Here is a 17,349-nt window from a genome sequence, read left to right as displayed (position 1 = left end):
CAAATCTGCGAAAACTTGCTATAGTCAACTACTTAGATTAACAAAATATTAGGATATAGCTGCGAAGGCTGAGGGATACTAGTCAAGCTTGAGTAATATTAAATGGTCAAAATGTACTAGTGTTAGCAAATGTATATATCCAGGCTGGGTCACCGAGTAAGATGGCACTGCAGTTCCCATAACTTCAAAGATTTTCGTAATTTTAATAACTGAAGATTTCAACCGGCGTTCAAAGTTGCTTACTCTCGTTACTCTCAAAAAAAAAATAATACTGATAGGAAATCTCCTGTCAGTATATTTTTTTCGAGAGTCAACTGAATACTAATAAAGCAATTAATGGATTTCAGAGTAATTTTTAAATTGTAGTTGGTAAAATTACTCAATTAGTCTATTCTTCGAAAAGAGTAGCGGTGTACTTTTGTCGAATAGTTTGGTCTTTTAAGGGGTCTATTCTGAATCTGGGAAACTTTTTGGAGAATTCTTCATTTTGTGAAATTACGAAAATCTTTGAGGTTATGTGAACTGCAGTGCCATCTTACTGGGTTACCCAGCCTGGGTATACACATCTGATTAACCATTTAATATTACTCAAGCTTGACTAGGTTCCCACTAAACTCCCCATCAAGAAAACAGCATATTATTAAATTTCCATTGAAATTCCAAATTTTTTGACAGGATACATTCCACAGTAGCCTAAGTATATATTTCAGAAATGCGTTCCATTTTACCAAAGATTGACATTTAAGGATTCTTGAAGACACTTATTTTGAATATGAGGCTGAAAGGCGAAGTGAGTCTCTTAAAACAAAACATAGCCTGTACTATCATGTTTTATAGATTACTCCCAATTCCTATCACGTACTGTATTAAAGGATTCCAAAGTTCGGTAATTTTAAATTTGAAACTAATTTTAGACTAAAATTCAAGAACATAATAAATTTCTCACACATTTCACAAATGGTGTTGGACTTGCACCAGATTGATGACATTGAAAGCTATTTGCAAAATATCTAGCCTGCACTCTTCTTGCAAACTAAGCCTCGCGTTTGTAGTTAATGCCATGAAAACTTTTAAATATCGATTTGTTAAAAACAAAAACGCAATTTGTGAAATCAACACTTACTATGTAGCCTCGTTTTATAATCAGCGAACCCAAAAAACCTTGAATTTCGATTTTTTTTAAACTATTTACTATAATTTCAAAGGGTGCTCACTATCAGTATTGGGCGATACGGGATATCGATATGTCGCACCAAGTATCGATGTCGAACAGCTGGATTCCCAAACAGCACGATTGTTGCTCCGTCTTCAAAAGTCAACGGTGATCTGCAGATTGTTAAACAAACACAGCAATAAATATGTAACTTAGTCTAGTATGTGTATACCTAAGAAGTTAAAGACATGAAACAAAAACGATTTTATTGAAAACAGTCAATTTTAAACATCGGGAACAGATTTAGAGGCAGCAAAACACTTTCAAGTTAACTCATTCCTTATTAGACATATTTAACTTACGGGTTGCTACATATTACAAAAAAAACATACACAGTAAATAATCTCTGATTTTAGCATAATAATCACTTAGAAATATCTAGAAGCGAGTTGAGGATGATTTTATTTGGGAAGAATTAGATTTGAATATCAGGAACAGTTGTAGATGCAGTAAATTTTCAAATTAACTGTTTGGGTTTTTATGAACACTTTAAAGGTAGGCAATAAAACTTTACAACACTTTACAGTACATAAAACAAGCATTAGCTATAAAAATTTAAAGCACTAAAACTTCTAAATGCCGCTGGCCCTTAAATATCCTGGCATTTTTCCAGAAAATGGCGCAGTTTTGGCAGTCTAATTAGTCACCGGGATTTTTCATCGCCCTTTAAAAATGGTTAAAAGCCCTTTAATAAATCAAATACTACTTTAAATTCCAACATTCACGCAAAAAACCTTACACATTTGATCTCCTTTTAAGAAATATGTCAACTTAGTTTCGATTAACATTTAGAGCCATATTTGAGAAATTCTTAAACTGTGACGCTGTTACACATTAATTAAAGTTCATTGACAGCACTAAAAAATTACTGATGGAACAATTCATGGCAGTAACATCCATTTATACTAATTAAGACCCAGCGACAAAAAACAAAACAAAAAAAAGACACACATTCATAACATACGAAATATAACCTTCCATCCGGTAATGTTTTCACTTGTCAAAGTGCCACCATAATTTAAAGGCGTTTTATGCTATTTTGAATGTACGGTATATGCTTGTTTTTTTTTATCTTTTCTATTATACACAAAAGGATTTCGATTCAAATGCATCACTAGAAATAGTAGTTCCAAAGTGTTTTGCATGTAAGCCTTCCCAGTTTTTATTGATTTTTTCTTACTTTGCTTCTGTAGAAGTATTTATTCCCTTATCACTACAAATAGCAACTAAATTGTGATAGAGGTTTAAAAATTTAAATAGTAAATTTTTATATTAGAATAGCTCACTCTGACTCTGATACATTACCGTGATTAGATCTAACACACATTTTTCATAAAGAATACAGTCGAATTTATAGGAATAATAAAGGGTGCTACATACGGTCAATAGCAATGAGAAAGCTAATTTGTTGATAGTTACTTTTTAACAGGGTAAATATGTACCCATGAAATACAGAACTTTGCAAAAGCTTCGAAAACTTATCAGCCTTTAATTATATTTGAATATTTATTTTATTTTTGACTGTATAGAAGCAAAACGGAAGCGTTTCTATTCTGGGAAAATCTAGAAGAAAAGCGATACAGTTAAAAAAAAGGTTAGGTTAAAAGGAATTTGAAAAATAGGCAAGAAATAATTTGATGAGAATTAATAAATTTGAGATAGAAAGAGTTTTGATTATGCAAAAAAGTAATAGAGTTAAGAGAAAAGTAAAACGATAAAATTTATGAAATTGGTAGCGACAAATTCAGAAAAAAAAAATCGAACTAGAAATAAAACACTACCTACAACTAACTTTGCACTAAAATTACTCGGTTCGCCTCGTTGATGATAGATAATCATCAACAGAATGGCAATTAACTAAATAAAGGCAGTGATATATAGGGTAGGAACAACAATGCTGTGTATCTCATTCAAAATGTGGCGTAGCTAGGAAAGGGGCTGAGGAAAATAAAGATCCTTCCCACAATTAACGAATTAGTTTTAGGTTTAAAAAAAGGTTTGAAACCAAGTTTTCAAATATACCTTCGCATATCATTCGTTCAATTTCCCCGATGATAAATATTCTTTTCTTTTTCAATAAAAATGTTAACTTCTAAAGACTTCATAGTTGGAGTAGATTCTTGGATGTGGTAAGCCAAGCATGAATGCAAAAGAGACAAGCCTATTTTACGAGTTATTTTTATATTTGATGTTCTTTGTCGATAATATGAATCTGGCTACGCCACTGTATTATAAAAAAAAAAAAAATTCTAAGCAATAGAAAGAAATAAGCACTAACTAAACAAAGAGGTAGAATAAGAACAATTTATTTCTTGCTGTGCATTTCAGTTCACTTTGTGGCATTTTTTCTGTCTTCACAATTACAATAAGACAAGAAGCTAATCTGTGAACACAAACTAATTTAACGAATGGAAAGAAGCAAGAAAAATAACAAATTAGAAAGGAGGTAGAATATAATAAACTTCATGAAATAACTTTAAGCTATCTGGATAGTATATTTTAGTGTTCTTCTTAATGTTCCTCTCACCCTCTCTTGTGCAAGACAACATGAAGCTAATTTGTGAAGTTTATTCTGAATTCGAAGCTTGAATTCGGTACTGTACTTAAAACCTAAAATCTACGGTATTGAGAGAAATGGGAAAAATAACTAACTAAAAGAGGTAGAAAAAATATACATTTCGTGAAACAACTTCAAGCTGTCTAGTCTGTGTCCAGGCAATGTCCTAGTCCTCATATTCTGATATTCTGCTGAATAAGTCTGACTTCACACAAGATATTTGTTGTTTTGATATCCGTCACTGGCTGATTGAGGATCTGCAAAACATCAAAAAAAAGTCTCGATTCGAAGAGAAGTTTGCTTAAGATGGTTGCCTCAGATTTTTTTTTTTTTTTTTTTTTTTTTTTTTTTTTTTTTTTTTTTTTTTTTTTTTTTTTTTTTTTTTTTTTTTTTATGGTAAAAAACTAAAAAAGGGAGACCTTTCAGTAGAGTGGAAATAGGAGGAGGTGGAGGTATTATTGTCCAAACATACTTTCGCTTTGATTTTTATAAAGGGCACACCATCCGGATGCACACAGATGTATTCTTTTGCGTAAAATAGTTCTGTCTTAATAATGATTACCGAAGTTTACTAAACTAATTATAGTTAGTCTAGTATACTAATTGTCGGTACTTTAATACACTTCTAGATTATAAAAGAGTTTTATCAGACAGTGTATAAAGTTATTAGTTGAGGCAATGACAGCGTTTCACAGATTGCAACCTTGATATCTGTTCCGTAGACTGCATGACGCCTGAAACTTTTAAGCTCCTTAAAAGATTTGATTTTTTCACAAACGGAAGAGCATACTTCACAAGTTAACTGATATTATTCTCTGTTTTCGTATGATGTGAAAAAATTAGTGGTGAAATGATGTAAAAAAAAAATGACGAAAAAGCGAAAAATACTTTTGTTTATTTATAAATATGGAAGATATTTAATCTATATCAATTATATAACATGTATCATAAAACAATTCAAATGGCAATTTTTGGCTTCAAAAATCGATTTCAACGTAAAACGCAAGGAATGATAATTGAAAAATATACTTAAAAGTAAATGGCATATTATCTACCCTTTTTGAAGTGTGTCGGTTGCCCTTGCGATAACACACAGCGGGACGAAGAGTATGGAACGCTTGTAAGACTGGAAACTGGCGCTTGTGTTGAAAATAAGAACTACCAACATCATTTAGCACTTGGCTACTTTATTTGACAAAAACAGAAGTGTGCTTTATTTTAGGTACTTCGAAATACAAGGGAGAGTTAAGAAAGCTATTTTGTCCCCAGGAGACCTAGAAGCGCAAAGTCAACCATCCTATCAAACTTGCAAATGTTTTCCCAGTTAACCTAAGTCTACATATTGCAGACTGTATTGTGACTTAAGATAATTCTTGGAAATTAGAATACTAATTAATCGTTACTAACAGAAAATTCAGCTTTAATCCTATTGCAATTTAGACCATTGCTCTAAAATGACCAATTTCCTTTGAACTTGTCAACATTTCTTAAAATATCGTTGGTCGGGATCTAGACTATAATTGAGGCAAGTAATATTGAATCCCCATCTTCCTATGCTAAATCACTAAATATTCAAGTATAAGTTTCATTCACTTTCATTGGGAAAGAGAAAAACAGCTTGAAAGGGTAGTTCTACTATCAACTGTAAGGAGCTATAAATACTAACTAAAACAAAACAAAACTATCCCGTTGTGTAAATCCTTGGAGGAAAAACTCCAATAATCAACAATAATGATGACCGACGGTAGTATTCTGAAGCTATATTTTAAATCTCAAGAGCATTTTAAATAATTTTCATATTAAAAATAATAAATAAACGAAAGTGAAAACCCCAGGCGTAATGGCACTACCAGGTCAGCAAAGTAAATTGAAGATAGATTAATATTCCACCTCAGTGAGTATGGCTAACTTATAAGTATGGGAACTGATACCAGTGTTAACAAAAAATACTATCTGCACCATCTAGGCGACACCTGGCATTTTTTCAAGCTTTATAATCGTTTTTCTGCTAGGAACTAAGATTAGATTCATTACTAGCCTAATTTTACGAATTACAATAATTAAATTAATTATTCTTGTTATTAAACTGAAAAAATGTAAGTGTTGTCAAACGCTAGATGGTGATAATAGTTTGTTTTGTCGAAACTAGCGACAGTTTCTTATCTTACAAGTTACCAAAACTCTTTGATCCCACCCCTTAATATGAGCAAACCGGACCCATTGGTCCTATCAGTTTCTACAAATACGGGGAATGAAACTTCAAAAAAACCTTCATAAATTCATATTCTGTGCCTCAACACCTTTCGAACTACCGCAAAAGAATGTAGGGATAAAATCGTGACAGCAAAAAGGCTACTGATATTTTAAAAACACGAGGCTAGGATAGAGAATTTGCACAGTTAAAAGTTATAATAATTAAAAAAAACTTGAAAGTTACCTTTTCAAAATTGTTGAAGCCTTTAAATAAGCCAATCCTAGTTTAGACACATTTTCCGGCATGATTCAAGGATTGCAGGTTTATGTTTCCATAATTCTGTGTATGGCTGTATTCATTCTCCAAAACTGGTAAAATTGGCTCCTTGCCATGCTCTTGGAAAACAAGGTGACAGATTAAAAAGCTGAAAGAATAAGTCTTAATTAAAAAAAACTATACTGGGTTGTTTCAAAACAGCTAGATCAATGTCAGAGCTTGTATCAAAATTATTTATCTAATCGCAGGATGATTATGCCAGGCCGTATCCAGGATTTTTTCGGGGGGGGGGGCTGGACAAAAAATCTTTTATTGGGTGGGGGGTACAAAAAAAACTTTAAAAACGCTTAAAAAAAATTTTTTATATTCATTTTTGTTACGTTTTATGAGTCGGACAAACTTTTCGGTTTAAGGGGGGGGGTTCAAACCCCTTTGGTTGGAAATGGTGATAGTTTAAGTGTGGGCAAAAAACTGATTTAGAGGAGGGCAAGTTCGTATGCACAATCAATTCAAGCAAATTGTATGAAAGTGTATGAAATCCCAGAAGAAATGTAGTTACGCAATAGAGACAACTGTTATTTATTGTAAAAACACAGTGATTAATTATTTTGTGAACAAATTATGCGAGCTAATTTTTCTCTAGCATTATTTAAAGGATTAATAGGATATGCTTAAAATATATTGTAAGAACTGTGTAATGCACATGAGCTGACCTCACAAAATTTGAATTTCAACTTTGGATGTTCTCATGAGAGCCAGCCCTTACTTAAAGATAAGTTTTTGCACTGTTTATCAAGCTTTCATTTACCTTGGAACAGGATGATCGCAACTATTGCATTGGGCCTGTCCCACTTAAATTAAGTACATCTGATCGGTCATTGGTTTATTTATTTATATGATGGCCAAATTTAAGCAGCTTGAATTGGTTTTAGCAACTTTCCCGGGGTACCCACTATGGCCACCTAGGATCCTAAAAGTTAGTACTAATGCTAAAGGCACCAGCTACTTGTTGTTTTGCTATGGATCGCACTCTGAACACCGAGTCACTGAAGCTAGCTTAGCATCCTTCAAGGATCATTCTGATAAAGCCGCTAAGAAAACTGCAAAGGGGGTGAATAAAAGCATTTGAGGAAGCCCAAACGTCACCAGAAATGTATAAAATTGTTTCCAAAAGATTTGCTGCTCTTAATGCGACTCAAACCCAAGAGCAATCACCAGCATCTGCATGAATGGATGGATACGACCAGAATGCTCTGCTTGACAGTCTTGTGTTCCAAGGAAAAAAGCAGAAACCAGGAGTGTGTCTGAAAACAAACTACCCTGCTTGGTGTGTTCAACCACAATATGGTGTGAATGTATCGGAGAGTGACATAGCACTTACTTACCGGTTCAGAATGAACAATACATCGCAATCACAGAGTAGTTTGGAAAAAGTTCCTCCGGTTTTTGTCAAAATTACAAGTCAAGATTTCGCTTACAAAAGATACAAGACAAAGTCCAAACTAGTAAAAACTGGTATCTACGTTTCGGAAGCTCTTACAAAACGTCGTCGTGACATCATAAATCAAGCAAGGGACAAGTTTGGGGTGAAAATGTGTGGTCATATCGCGGCCAGATTCTCGTTCAGTTGACTGGAGACTCTTCTGCACGAAAAATATAGTCTATTGCAGACTGTGTATGATCTTTCAATTTATCATTCTTTGGCTGTTTTTTGTGTGTTTTTTTCATATTCTAAGTTATTTTTTTCTTTTTCTAATAAGGAAGCCACTTTTTTCTTTTTCTTAGTAAGGAAGCCACTCGGAGTAGTTAGTCTTCATTTTTGCACCCTTGATATATCTAAAGCATTCAATAGTGTTTGCCATCCTCAGGTCTGGTATGCTCTTACTCAACTTGGTGTGAATGCGTCTGTGAGTCTGGTTTTGAAGTTTTGGTATTCAAATTCTTATTTAAGATTAATGTCAGGGAATGGTAATTTTTCTGGACATATACCAGTCAAGTGTGGATCTAGACAGGGGGGAGTTCTCTCTCCTCATATCTTTAATGCTTCTTCTGAAAATGTTTTGCCTGGTATACGTAGTTCTTGTTTTACAGGATTCACAGACGTATCATACTTAGCTTATGCTGGTGACTTGCTTCGTATTAGCCAAACTGAGGCCGGTTTAGCGCGTTCCGTCCCATCCGTCGCTAATGCATTTGCAAGAATTGGATTATTGCTAAACGTAGATAAATGTGAATTTCTTATATTTAATGGGGTTGGTTCGTCTCATCTTTTGGATTGCAGTTCTTTTTCCGTACCACAAGTCACTTCTTTTCGATGACTTGGGATTTCTGTTTGCAATTCTCTCAGTTCTTTTCGTTTTCAGACAATTCGGGATATTTAATTTAAGCTTAGTATGGGGCATTCTAAAATTGTTTAAAATCGTGGACATTTCTGGCGACAAGCGCTTACAAAGTTGTACTTAAGTTTCTACGACCATTCTGTGTTATTTTGTGCTGGGTTTTATATGCTTCTGAATAAAGGTGATCTAAAGAGGGTCAAAACGGATTACTATCGGTATTGTGAGTTCTTACTTTATTTACCACAGTCATTTCGGAACCGAAGTTAATTAGTAAATATCGGGCAACAGATATTGTTCTCTCAGTGAAAAAAACTCAGTGAAAAATTTTGTTTTTTTATTGGCTTAACGCGCTTGAAATTCCGTGCGGAAAACCCAGTCAGATCTTATGTACTTTTTACTAGCTCAAAATTAGAAATAGCCACAATGGATCCATATTTGGCTTCCGTTTCTGACACACTTAAGAAATAATGTAATTGGCTTGCGAGAATACCTCAAAAAAATAAACTAATGGAGTGGTGCCAGTAAGCTTTCGCAGTGATATAATTTCGAAAGCCACCAGTCCGTGCTCATCATCGGCTTTTAGAGTCCATGTCTCCGCTTCATACGTTGCAACCGAAATCACTAAAGTACTGTAAAGTCGTTTCTTCGGTTTTATAGACAGGTATTTATTTTTCCAAATGGAGCAGTGATAGTGACTTGAAGCATGCGGAACTGAGAACCAGGCGTCGTTTGATATCCTTTGAAGAGTCATTTCTGGAGGTCAGCACACTTCCTAGGTAAACAAACATATCGACCCACTTGATTTCCTTGCCATGAGTAGCAACTCTGGTGTGAAGCAGACTCATTTCTGAGTGCCGTGCTACTTTCATCGCCTTGGTGTTGCTAGCATTTATCTTCATTCCAAATGATATAGCTACGTTGTTGAAAATATTTGCACTCGCCTCAATCTCCTCTATTTCTAAATTAAACGATTGATGCCATCAGTATATGCGCGCAGGTCGAAGAGGTATCCTTTTAAGATTACCCAATGCTAGTAGGGACAAGTACCAACACAGCATTTAGGAATAGGCAGAACCGACTGGGTGAAAGAAGACGTCCTTGGAGAACGCTTGTATAAGCAGAAAACCCTTCAGTGAGTCCTTCGCTAGTTTGCGCCATGCTTCTCACCTTCTGGTACGTATTCCTTATAAAATGAATAATATCAGAGGGAATTCCGTAGTGACCCAAAATATACCAAAGACCATCTTGCCAGATCATTCCAAATGCTCGTTAGCAGGTTAGCAAGTTAGCAAACCTGCAGTTTCAAAATAATGGATGTGTAGTCATCGGCAGAAAGAACATTTCAGGAAAATGATATGTGAAAATAAGATTCATAGACAATGTTTTGACTTCAGACGTCTTTTTTGAAAAAAAAAAAAAAAAAAAAATAATAATCAATCTTATAGTTCATTTTCTTATTTTGTCAGAATTAAATTATTGGCAAAAAAAAAACTTTTAAAAGTACTGCATATTTTAGGTCCAAATTAGTTGTGCAATTGCTTGTCCTTTCTCGCTCTAGTCTATTGGGTTGGGCACAGGGATGGATCTAAGAGGGGACAAGGGGAAGGCCTTCCTGTCTCGTAAGGCGCTTTTTGATCTCAAGATATAAAATTGGACCGCTAATTTTTGAGCTCCAGAACGCACTGACGTTTGGAAGTGGAGAGTAGGCAATGCTACGTTCGGGGAGCGATAGGGATAGAAGATAGGACCAGTGAAACGACAGGGGGAAGGTTCCCTCCCTTAAAAACGCCTATAGGCAACCTTACTTGTAGGAAATAGTTGTGTGCATTCGTTTTAACAGGAGGAAGTGGCCGGATCTGAAGAACACTTAAAAGTTGGTTACAATACTATGATGACACAAGTGGAAAATGCCGTTCTGAGCTTTGAATACCAAAGGCCAATAAGTGTGAGTGGTATTATATTTGGGACTTTGATATTTAGCACAAAACATCTTTCATTTATTTTTTCATTTGTCAATTTCAGTATTAATAAAGTGCTTCCAACATCGAAACTAGCATAGTAGTACAGCTATCGTACTAAGTTCCGACTCCGACCTAAAAATGTCTGTGAATTATGTAGTTGAAGTGTGTCGGCATTTTTCAGATAACTAGAGACATTTATTATCTTTGTTTCTTTTCTCCTTGTGTTTTTTTCATTTTCCGAAAGAACCCCAAATTAAAGGAAGTATAGTTTGTTGTGTAGAAGGAAAGGCATATAGAACTCTTGAAATATGCTATTGTTTTTAGGTACGAACTCTGTCGTCTTTTGTGTACTTTCACACTGCCACACTGTGTTCAAAGTTGCAATATTTATGTCACATCTATTTATGCTTGCTGATAGATTCATAGTCAAGACCATATTTATGAGCTCATTGAAATTGTGAATACCATTCAAATTTCACAGTTCAGGCACCAGTCAGTGGAACGAAAAAAGCTCCTTATTGGTCATGGTGCTTATGTATTACAGCGGTAACACTAAAGCTCTTCATCTAAGTAGAACCTGTTTCTCTGACACTCAATCCAAATGAAATGTCACAAAGTATGATGAGAATATAATACTTTTGAATTAAATTTGAGTTATAGGCTATATTTGCACATTAGGCGGAGGGGGGAAGGTAAAGTATAGCGGGACTGCATGCAAAATGTATTAGGCACAATTATTCTGTATATTATGAAGTAAGAATTGCTTTCTAATTTCACACTGTCCAAGTAATTTAGCCTCCCCCCCTCATGTGCAAATATATAGCCCGAATTATATATTTCCCACCTATTCTGTCACTTGTCTTTGTCTTGTCTCACTCTAAGCTGAAAGAAACTAACGAATAAAACCGGTTCTACAGTGCGTCAATGGATGAAGAACTTGAGTGTTACCGCTATAATACATAAGTACCATTATCATGTCTACGGTTCGATACTGTAGGAATTATATTCAATATATATATATATATTTTAAAAGCATCATGAAAATTATTTACTAGACCAATCGTTTTTAACATATACTAAGAAGAGGAAAAAATAGATACGGAAAGTGAAAAAAAACCTTTATCTCCCATAGCTTTTATACTATAAAACATTTGGTTGAAGTTTTTGTCAACAGTGTTAACCGTTGTTATTAATACCACATCTTGTTTCCGTTTGTTTCCGCACATTCTACAGGATACACAGCCTATCCGAACGTGACAATCGCCTTGAATATGTATTTAACTGTGTATTTATCAGTTGCTTTTAATAAAAGCAGCTTTAGCATATAAAAATTAACTGAGAACTATCTCAGGGGCAGGACGGCGAGGAGCGCTTGACATACTTGGACATAATCCACATAGAACATGATATGGCTTCGAAGCTTTCATATGAATATATTATAAAGACACTTACTTCGAAAAAAGAACGTAAAGTTAAGTTTTAGTGTTAAGAATACGATTGGATGTATATAATTTAAATTACATGTGAGCTGTGTCAACAATTAAATGTTGATACATTTTATATAAAAGCAGCCTCCCCCCTACCCCATAGCAAATTACGCCCCCGGATGATACAATAAATCAATATATTGGTTAGGGAAGTCAAATAACCATAATTTGGTATATATAATAATGGCTGGGAGGGGGTATCAAATACCATCCTTGCCCCGGGCGCCGACAGGTCTAGATCCGTCCCTGGCTGGGCAACGTTGGGCAGGCTTCACCGAATTTTAAACCCCCGACATAATCCCCGACCCCTGAAAACGTAACAAAAAAAATGGGCATATCAACGAAATTTTTATGCATTTTTGAAGTTTTTTTTTGTACTTGTGTGTTATAGTGGAAACACTCAAGAAGTGAAGTTAGACTAGTCCTAATGAAAAATACCAAAACATGATGAAAATATAGTACTTTAGAAACAAATTAGGGCTATGTATTTTTACATTAGGGAGGAGGGAAGGGAAGTAAATTATTGCGGTTCTGCACGCAAAATATGTAAGCTACAATTATCCTGCATATTATGCAGTAAGAATGGTTTTCTAACTTGCTGTCCAAATACTTTACCACCCACATTCCAATGTATTTTGTCACCCACCACTTGTTTTCCACTGAACGTAAGATAATTGTCTCTTAATACAGACAGATAAAACCGGTTTGTTCTCGAGTTTTACACAATGTAAACTTGAGTGTTGCCGCAATGATACATACGTACCACTTTTTGTGTAAAACAACCACCAAACAAAAATCCTGGATACGCCCTTGCATATCGATGCACAAAAATACACTCAATATTACTAGATTACTGTACACTCTATTGCATTTTGAAAGTTAGATAAGATTTATTCATAACTGATTAAACATTACAGCGAATACAAGGTAGACAACTAATTCAATAAAGTCACTATTTGCAATGCAGTCAATATGAGGCACCTCGCATGCAGGAAAGGGCAACACCTTAATTGGTTTTCTTCTCAGTTTAGAATTTATCTCCATGTCTGGTTACGTAATTTGCCAAATAGGCCTACTTTTAAAAATGATTGTAAATAATAATGAAATGATTGAACGATTGTGACTACTTTTTGAATGATTGTGGATAAAAATGAAAGAATTTTCATTTCCTTTTAGTTTTTATATAAACTTTAGGCTATATATAGGACCGTCAGGGGAAGGGGGGGTGTTTGCAATTCAACTGATAATATTCACTCAACAGGTAATGTTACCTGTAAGCAAGCCCACTTTCCGCATTTTTAGTTTGCCCCATGGAGGAGGCTCAACAAGAAATGGATGCGCTTCTAGAATTAGCATTTCTAAGAGCTCTAAACTGGAAATAATGCTGCTTCGAACGAAACTTTCGCACTTGGAACGAAACTAAACATTTACCTCCTATTACCTGAACATTTGTTTTGGGTCATGAAACTATTGTTAATATATGCATTTTGACTTTTGGAACATCTTTTCTCTTGCAAAATTACTGCAAACTCACCGTTATGGAGTTATTATATATTTGCACATTAGGGGGGGGGGTAAAGCATAGCATATATTAAATACACCAATGGTTAGTTTACGTATTTAATATATGCTATGCTTTACCCCCACCCCCCTGATGTGCAAATATATACCCCAAATTTTTTTCTAAACTATTACAGATTCGCGATTTCAAATATCCGATCAACGAAAACGGAAACTAGACCTCCGTTGTCTGTGCAACGGGAAGTGTTGCAGCAACTGTGCCCTGTTCCTTAGGGCACAGTTGCGGAGCAACAGTCTCCATTATGTCCTTCAGAGGACATTTTTCTAATGCGGCTTCGATTGTTATCTTGAAGCATCTTTGATATGGTTTTATTTCGAGCTCCTACTAAACTGAGTTTGGTAAAATGTTTAGCTGGTCCAGAAATAAACGAGAAAAAAAAAAATTCTAGCTTGCCCAGAACCGAAGTTACCTCTAGAACGTCGAAACTTCGGAAATTATTTCTAAGAGAACGAAGCAACTTGGTATAAGGAACACTTCACTTCTTCTTGCATAACTTTCATAGCACTACTCGATAAAAATAAAATAGACATCAAAATCGAAAATTTAAGAAAATTTCAAAAAATCGGAACGAGATTGACTTTTCCGGAATTATTTCCGGGAAATCTGTAAGAGCTACGGAATTTCATGCTTCAGTTCTCGAAAACATCAATAAAAGTTCTATATGAGTTCATAATTATTTTATCTCTAAAACGTTTACTTCCGAAACTAGGGCCGTCTTAACTTGACGCCAATTCGAAGTATTATGTTTCGAGACGCACATTTCGGGAATTATTTCCGGGAAATCTGAAAGAGATACGGAAATAACGTCTTATAGTTTTCTGCTTAACTTTTGATGGTTTAAACTAGGAAAATATAAAACAAACCAAATTCACCAAAAAATTTAAATTGCCCCGAGGGCATGACAAAACTTCCAAATAGAAAAACCCAAAGAAGGAATTTTATTTCGGAGAAACTATTGCAAGCTCCAGTTGTTAGGAGATCGAGACCTGTCGAACCGCGTTGGAAAAAAAATTCTAGCTGGTCCAGAACAGAAGTTACCTCTAGAACGTCGAAACTTCGGAAATTATTTCTTAGAGAACGAAGCAACTTGGTATATAGAACACTTCACTTCTTCTTGCATACTTTTCATAGCACTACTCGATAAAAATATAAGAAACATCAAAATCGAAAATTTGAGAAAATTCCAAAAAAATCGGAACGAGATGGACCTTTCCGGAATAATTTCCGGGAAATCTGTAAGAGCTACGGAATTTTGTGCTCCGGTTCTCGAAGAGACAAAAGAAAGTTCTACATGAGTTCAGCATAACTGTATTTCTAACAAGTTTATTTCTGAAGCTAGGGTCGTCTTAACTTGACGCCAAACATCGAACGCACAGTTTCTAAGAAAAAAACGGTTTTATTTTTTTTTTATGGAAAACTTAGAAATTTTAGGAACTTTTCTGGAACTTTTTTACTCTGTTTCACGTTTCCCTTCCCTCTGAAAAATCTCAAATTTTTAACTCTTACCACTTCGGAGCTACAGGTCGCTGATCACGGTGAAAAAAAAAAAAAAAAAAAAAAAAAAAAACTATGAAAGCAGTGTTGCTCCGTAACACAATGATTGCAATTCTATATGTGTAAATACAGGATTTTTGGGCCGGAATAACTCCATAACGGTGAGTTTGCGGTAGTTTTGCAAGCGAGAAAAGATGTTCCAAAAGTCCAAATGCATCTATTAACAATAGTTTCATGACCCTAAACAATTGTTCAGGTAATAGGAACATTGACCAACTTAGTAAATATATCACAATTCGTATCATTGACTTACCAATAAAGTGAACATACCACTCGACGCCTTTTTTATGCTCTTTACGAATATAATAATCGCTTCTATTGCAAGTTCAAATTTAGGCACTTTTTGAGCTCTTAAAAATGACGAATTTTCAATTAAAGTATGAGCTTTCGGTTGTTTTCGACAAAATAATACTACATTTTCTCAGTGCCAAAATGATTTATAATAAGGTTATGTTATGTCAAAAAGTGCTTAAATTTGAATTTGCGATAGAAGCGATTATTACATTCGCAAAGAGCATAAAAAAGGCATCGAGTGGTATGTTAACTTTATTGGTAAGTCAATAATATGAACTGCGATATATTTACCAAAAAAATGTCCTTAAACTGCACCTATGGGTTGATTGTGTCCCGGTAGTCAAGAATAATCCACAATTTATTTTAATATTGGCTTAAGCAATCTATAAAAACGAACCAAGTCCAATTTTTATCACAGACATCCTAAATTTTTTCTGTCCATAACACATTTAATTTCCATTAAAATAACTATCGTGAACCCTTTTAACTGCCAAATGAGTACTCTGGTTGAAAAACGCTAGGCTATATTGTAATAACAGTGGCTGGTTTTGCCGCAATAGGACAAAAATCACCTCCGTGTTCCTGAACAAACATCTGAAACGGAATTACTGTAATGGCCTCAACAACGAATTTAAAAACCACATTCATAAAAAAGATTAAAATATTTACGCATTTGATTGAATAATACCTTTAAGTTGAATCACGAAACATGTCTGAGTAACTACTAAAATCATGTTTGGTTTATTATTGCTGCTATGGGAAGCGCTATTGACCCAAATTTGGAGACTCGTCCCGACGTCACAGGCCTGCGTGACCCGTATTCGCAAATATCTGGAACAACTTGGGAAAGCATGTGCCGATTTGTCAAGGACAATATTGATTGCGCTAAAATCAGGAGCGAGTATTTTTTTTTCTTAAATAGGTTACACAAAAGATAACAAAATAGAAATGAAAATACATTTGGCCACGATGGAGCTTGAAAGCAAATGCGTAGGGGGGGATGGGAAGACTTTTTCCAAAATTTCACAATTTTTATAGCTTTGAGGTAATTTTGTGTACGTTTTATCTCCGTTACCTTTCGCCCGTTTTGACGGATTCTCCAGTGAAATAAATTGTATCTAAGTGTCTCGGCACACTACCCAAATCCTAAGGAAGGTAAACGAACATTTTCCAATGGAGTTCCAATAATTAGGAAACTGTATATTAAAGCTATTGCAATCTGTAGCATGCCTACACGTAGAAAGGAAAGGGAGGTGAGCCTACGTAAGGCATTCCCAAATGCCCCCCCCCAAAAAAAGAGGGAAAACGTACGCCTGAAAATGCACTTTTCGTGCTTACTGGTGGTACCTCCCTATATTTGCAGGATTCTAAAACCTAGAGCTTCATTGAAAGTGATCTTATTTGAGTTTCTTATAGAATCTTAACTGCAAATTAAAATTTATCGACTTTCTGGCCGGCGATAGACTATTGAGAGCCTCATAAATCAGTCTTTTATTTTCTACCCGCTACTACTTGATCTGTCTGCTCTTGGAAGAACGTCCTCCTTTCTTTTGGGGCAATTTTGTGAGCTCAGTAAAGCACTAGGTTTTAGAATTCTGCAAACATAGAGAAATACCAAGAGTTAGTTTACATTTACTAGTACCTGATTACCTGAAGTTGGAACTGTAGTGTAAAGAGCGAGGCATTGACGAGGGGGCGAAACCCCTCATATACGTAATAAAAATGTACGAATATAGAAGTACGTTACGTAATTAATTTGTAAGTTATGTATGTATATCAATAATAAAAACATTCGTAAATAAAATTAAAAGTTCTAGTGGCCTTTTTAAGTAACAAAAAAACTAGAGGACAACTAGACCACCTCCTCCACCCCTTTTTTCTCAAAATCGTCC

General features: G+C 34.9%; 1 long non-coding RNA gene across 2 annotated transcripts; it reads right to left on the bottom strand.

Annotated features, from left to right (window-relative positions):
* Positions 1–1,404: 1,404 nt before the first annotated feature.
* LOC136031935 (uncharacterized) lies at positions 1,405–16,236 on the bottom strand. 2 transcript variants are annotated; one of them, XR_010618616.1, is made up of 3 exons: positions 16,146–16,236; positions 6,208–6,388; positions 1,405–4,027 (listed from the first exon to the last, which is right to left on the bottom strand). It is a non-coding gene; the product is annotated as an uncharacterized LOC136031935 (long non-coding RNA). The 2 variants fall into 2 exon arrangements; XR_010618617.1 differs by having other exon boundaries at positions 16,127–16,152.
* Between the last annotated feature and the right edge of the window lie 1,113 nt (positions 16,237–17,349).

This window comes from Artemia franciscana, chromosome 10 (assembly GCF_032884065.1).
Source record: "Artemia franciscana chromosome 10, ASM3288406v1, whole genome shotgun sequence".
NCBI lineage: Eukaryota > Metazoa > Arthropoda > Branchiopoda > Anostraca > Artemiidae > Artemia > Artemia franciscana.
This window is presented reverse-complemented; position numbering and strand designations above follow the sequence as displayed.